The 6293-nt window shown below is 35.1% G+C and overlaps 1 long non-coding RNA gene across 4 annotated transcripts; it reads right to left on the minus strand.

Moving 5' to 3' along the window:
* Positions 1–1166: 1166 nt before the first annotated feature.
* LOC149167303 (uncharacterized) lies at positions 1167–5011 on the minus strand. 4 transcript variants are annotated; one of them, XR_016260919.1, is made up of 5 exons: positions 4569–5011; positions 4422–4466; positions 4104–4240; positions 2133–2219; positions 1167–1418 (listed from the first exon to the last, which is right to left on the minus strand). It is a non-coding gene; the product is annotated as an uncharacterized LOC149167303 (long non-coding RNA). The 4 variants fall into 4 exon arrangements; XR_016260918.1 differs by having other exon boundaries at positions 4422–4483; positions 4569–4990; XR_016260921.1 differs by lacking the exon at positions 2133–2219 and having other exon boundaries at positions 4422–4483; positions 4569–4985.
* Positions 5012–6293: the final 1282 nt, after the last annotated feature.

Genomic DNA, 6293 nt, shown 5'->3' on the forward strand with positions numbered 1-6293 from the left:
TAACTAATTGTAAGTTGCTTTTCATAAAATTCATTTAGTATCATTTATATAGATGAACCAAAAAATAGGTTTGTGCAATTGGATGAGAAAGCGTTCATAGAAGCCTTTTTAAAGAGAGCGAAATAATGGACAAAAAGCCCACTCATTTGATTCCAAAATCCCAACAAAAAAACATAACAAAAACATAAGAGATAAACCCAATCAACTCCAAAAATGTGAATTTGCAGTCCTGCATCTCAAAATTGCAAGGCAGACGTTTGGAAATGCACAAACTCACTACTGATACACTCCTAGATTGACAACAGTATTAGCAGAACAATAATCAACCAACATATACTGGACAAAACAAAAAAACCAGGAAAGGGAGTGTGGCAAGTACTCAATAAAAGGTGATACAATGATGAATCAGCAAGAGAGTTTACCTCAACTTTCTTAATCACTTGGTTGCAAATATTTAAGAAAAGCACACATTGTTGCTTCGTGTGATAACTACGCTTTTTCTAAATATTAACACCATATTTGTGGTTGCTTGATAACTTTTGCTTGGTGTCCTAATTTTCTCTACCACTAGACAAACACGAGCTTTCTAAATCTTATCACCTGACTAATCAGACCCCTAATAATAACCACCTTCATAGCCCAATAAAATTATCCCAGACAAAAGTAGAACTTTTTAGAAATGATAGATGATTATGCAATACACAAAATGATGAGTAGGAACACTGCCAGATGGGTAACAGTTCAATGCCAATTCAATTAACCTTCATGCAACCAAGGAAAACCAACTCACCTTTGCAGTATTGAATGCCACATTCTTGCAATGGGATATATGCTGACAGACCATGCAAGCAAGTCATATGTCAAATTATGAATGGTAGCAGTTATATAAGATCTAAACATCCGTGTTTGACAGACAAGCAACACATAGACCTAGTTTTCTTCCGTAAACATGTGCATGTAGCATCATCCAAGCAACGCTTTTCAATCATGCAAATTCAGACTCTTTGGTAGTGATCAATGCCTCATCCTTATAAAATGAACTTCAAACAATATTCCAAGTTGAATGAAATTTTTCTAATGTACACATTTTTGTGTTATGCACCTCTCATGAGGCCAACTTACTTAATACAAGCATGACAAATATTGAATATCTCTAGAGAAGGACCTAATGAGAAATCCTCAGGTTTTTCGCAAGGGAGGGCATTGCTGCTAATCTCAATTGCCACAAGGATCTTTTTTTCGCAAGGGAGGGCATTGCTGCTAATCTCAATTGCCACAAGGATCTTGCTAATCTCAATTGCCACAAGGATCTTTTTTTCGCAAGGGAGGGCATTGCTGCTAATCTCAATTGCCACAAGGATCTTCTTTCCAATGTTGTGGCTCTTCTTCCTCATCTCCATTAGCGCCACCGTGCTTTCCTGTACAACAATTGTTAACCAAAATTTATAAGAAAAGGCCATAAATATTAAAAATCTTATACATTCATTTAACCACCATCACATTTATAACAGAAAAAGATGAAAGTTTAAGGATAAGAATTACAGTTACTTACAGTTCCTCAGTTTTCTGAATAATTGTTCAGGGCGCATTTTTATGTTATTCTCTTTGCAAAATATTGTTTCCTGTGACTCAAGGTGTAGTTTATTTCTTTATTATGGTGGCTGTAATGATGGTTTCTTATCATTTGTAATCTTGAGATTATTGGACATGGTAAATTGATATTGTTATTGGATTTATGTCCATATCTGCAAATTTCTAAGCAATTGAGAGTTTTCGAAAACAGAGTAATAGCAGTGTGCAACCCATTGTGAGTGTCTGGAGCATCTTCGAAAGCTGAATATCCAAATGATATAAAACTCAAGTTTGTGAATGTGATTTAAGGGTAAAATGCTGACATGTTTTTGTTGTTTAATGTAGAAGGAATCTTGCCATTTGGGCTCTAGAGCCCAACCTGCTTTCTCGTATTGCAAAACACAGATCATTTAACCAACAAAAAGCACAGATTAACATTTACGAATGCGGTCTCCATTGATCTATTAAAATAAGCAGCTGATGTAAGTAAACCACGAGGAAATTTGATATCCAGGCAACAAAAACTTTCAGATGGCAACCAATGACACCATTTCATTTACCTTTCAGAAAGATGAACAGGACCTAAACTTATCCACATTATAATCCAGCAGCTGTAATCTACAGTAAAGAATGTCGACTGAAAAAACCTGTCCTCCAAAATGAAAATGATATTACTTTTAAAATCCGAGTAAAGGCCCAAGAGCCATATGTAGACAATATGAAACTAAAATAACTCAACTCAGAATACTTGACACTCTAACATGCATCACCAAGCATGTGAAGAGCTAGATCTATGCTAGTATAATAGAAATACTATTTCCAATGCATTCTATAGCCTGCCATTCCCAATGGCCAATTCAATGATCAGCACACTACAGTTTTGTACCAATAGGCATTATGTTGCTGTAAAATAATATCATTCCCAAAGGCCAATTCAATGATCAAATCATTACAAATTTGAGACAATAGGCTGTGCATATGACATTATTTTTGTGAATTACAGTTTCTTAAAAATATATCAGTTCTCATTGATTTACCTGTTAAAAAATGATACCTTCTAATTGTTAGACATTTTGTTTTTTCCTAGGCATTTTTTCTTATCAATTTTGTTCAAAATTTGATAAGGATTTCTTGGAATCATAAGTTCCAACTGTATAATCTGCCCCACGAATTTTCCAGTGAGCTGAATCAATCTATTTCTGCCTTAAAAAACACATTTAAAACAACTAAAATTCACAATTTTACCAAAAATTATATCGACTAAATCCAGCAAAAAAGACAAAAACGTTTATTAGACTACTTTATTTAAAACCAGCATAGATCAATTTAAATAAGGATCTAACATGAGCCTAGAGGGATCCGATTTCTTCACAAGTATATTTTTATAAACCGACATTATTTAGATATTTTGTGTAATTATATAAATAATTTAGTTATTTATAATCAGTAGTTACAATCACTACATTATGTCTTTAAATTAAACCTGCTAATAGATGCATTATAATGCATGCAAACATAGGGGCAATAGTTAAATACTCCACAATATCTTTTACAGCATGATTAGAGAGAGACAGAGGACCATGGGTCAGACTCAGCATCCACAATTAGATAGGCACAGCTATTCCAATTCACAATCATAATTTCTCATTGGTACACAATTAGATAGGCACTGCTATTCCAATTCACAATCATAATTTCTCATTGTTTAGCAAATACCAATGAGAAAGGTATACTAGACCCAGATCACTACAGTAAGGAGATTCATGATCTAAAACTAATGTTAAATAAATGAAAAAGTAACCCACAGGTACAGAAAGTCCATAGCTGCCAAGCAGCACCTCATTACTACCAGATTTACAAGACTGCACTTGCTATACACAACTGTTGGCAACTTGAATTTTCCAAGCAGAGAAAATAGTCAAATCATTTTAATTCTCCGAGTCCCCAGCTATCCAACCTGAAATATGTGCTGGACAAACCCTTCCAAGCACAATCCTGAAGCTCTACATGTCAATGGCAATGCCACAATCAGCACACGTGACCCATCCAAAGCACATACAAAGAAAACCCACATTGGAGCTGTTCTCACAAAGAAACATTGTGAAATCACCTTTGCAATTGGAAAGCACTTCAAACCATATTTTAATAGGTCATACAAATAAATATACAAACAACATGAGGTCAGTTCCTCAAAGTACAGAGATGGGAAACATTCCCCATGTCAGTTAACAAAAGAGAAAAAGGAAGCAAAAAACCTAGTCTATGTTCATGTTTCAGAGAAAGAAGCCACGCAATATCCGGAATGTGCTTGGAGTCACAAGGCAATGCCTCCAGCACATCCCAAGAGAGAAGACAGGCATTTCTTGTATGCCTTTGAAGAAAACTGCCGAAATAATACAACACAACCATTAAGTCATGATGCATGCAAGAGAATACCTCTCTGGATACTCTTACTGACATTATATTCAAATCGTATTTTACACCCCACCATCAAGAAAAAATTCTTCAATTCCCGATGAAAACTTGCCTACCTTCCCGCACACTTTAAACCACCCCAACCTTCACTGCTGCTAATGGGATCTCCTCCATTTCGGATCCCTTTACTGGAGCTTTCAATCATTTAGTCACTGGGTCACTTGACCCTGTGGCTTCAGAGGATGCCTCGGTGCTGTTCAATACACCAGAAAAATGGTTGGCATCAAGATATATGCAGGTATCAAAACACCATCGCAGTTAAATAAAAATGTATATACCACAGTTTGACAATCTTTGAGTGAAAGAAGCTCTATGAACCCAAACTATAGGCAAAAGAAGCCTTCTAACTGAGACAAGGCAGAAAATGTTAGTACCTAATCCCCGTGCTTCTGAGCTCTTCATGATACGCAGCCTCTTCACTGTACTCACAAACATGCTGCAAAAACACCAAGATTAGATATCAGAACAGCTGGGTATATGAACTGGTATTTCAAGACAATTCCATATCTAATTATACTCACTCCCAAGGTACGTCTCCAACCAGCATACGATCCCCTTCATTATCTTCATAAGTGAGAACATAATCGGTTCCACTTAATAGAGTAGGCTGATCATTTTTAGACGATGGATTGGTAGGTTGTCTCTGCCCACTGCCCTGCACTGGAATGCAGACCAGGAAAGCAAATCAGTTTAAGGCTCTGCAACTGCTGGATCCTTTAGCTGCCATGGCTCTTCATCGGCTGATGATGAAGAACCGGCGATGGCTTCTTGTTTCCTCCTCCTTTTATCGGTAGAATCTCCTTCTCCGCCTCCATTGTTTGCTTGATTATTGCCTTTTCGAAGTAAGTGCAGAAGAAATTCACCGTCTGTCAGCGCAGAAGAAGGCGATGAAGGTGTGGGTGGTTAGAGGGTTTATGCCGACTCTATGCCCTGCCAAGTGTCAGTCTGACAAGCAAAGGGACGACGAAACTCTCCTTTCAAAGGAAGGCCTATCGGCCTAATAATTGGAACAAAGGGACCATCACATACATCAACATGTAACCCTTGCACCTTTGCAATGCCCCAATTATTATAATAATAATAACTACTTTCAGCGACATAGCATTTGTTGGCTATATCTTTATTATATTTAAATTCCCTAAATGTTACATGATTTCAATTATATTTATGGGAAAGTATATTTCTTCCTTTTTCATTTATGAAAAATTAAAGAAAAAAAACATTACAAAGTTTAGTTATAAGTTATAATCTGTCATTATAGTGTATTTTTGTATTTTACTTTAGTTCTAAATTTTACAAAAATTTATTATAACTTTAGTTATGTATTTTACAAAATTTGTTAATTAATTTTACTGTACATGTTAAGTTGAAACATAATATATGCTCAATTCCAAAAAATATGGGCTTCTTCGGTCTTTAAGCATCCAATTCCATATGTACATAATTAACCAATCTAGATAAGTTACATAAATGTGCGAAGAAAATAATATGAAGATGGACATTAATTTCTCATAAGATTATCTTTTGAAAAAATTCTAAAATGTAAAAACGGATAGAAAATGAAACGTGAAGGCATAAACTAGCACAAATGCCATGATCACAAGATGAAATGTGGAGCAATTGATAAGGTTTCAAAACCCAAGAAGAGATGGATAAAGAGAATTTGTGATTAATGAACTTAATTGTGTAGGTGACGTTTTTAAATTCTTGTTAAGCACAATAAAAATGTGGGTACCTCTTGATATAGGTGGTGGATTGAAGCAATCATATTTATTCATTAGATGTGTTATTGAGTGTTCCATTATTCGTACCAAATCAGATGGTAAAGTGTGTGCATCCCTCTATAATTTAGAAAACAAAAATGGAGGGTGAGGAAAAACAAAATTGTGCAGATCATACCATCCTTATTATAGTTGATTTGGCCAAAAAAATATCATACAAAAGTGTATGATTTCACTAAAAATTGTATCACTGGGCCAAAAAGTTCAAAAAACTATACAACATGCAAACATGTTCATCGATTAATATCCTTTCACAAGTGGCATTTGCCTCATTTCACCAAAAAACATTTTTTCGGGGAAAGGTTTTGGTACACTACCCATAGGAAAAGGCCTTAATTGTTTTTGTTATAATTATGACTCATGAGTTAGAAAAACTGGGGGTTGAATTTGCTTTCCCCCACTCAAATTATGTAGAGTTGATAATTTAGAATTATAATTTTTCTAAATTTTTTACTAAATATTAAA

Source organism: Pinus tabuliformis, chromosome 5_1 (assembly GCF_031772625.1).
Source record: "Pinus tabuliformis cultivar Carrire ecotype Pingquan chromosome 5_1, CPIR1, whole genome shotgun sequence".
Lineage (NCBI taxonomy): Eukaryota > Viridiplantae > Streptophyta > Pinopsida > Pinales > Pinaceae > Pinus > Pinus tabuliformis.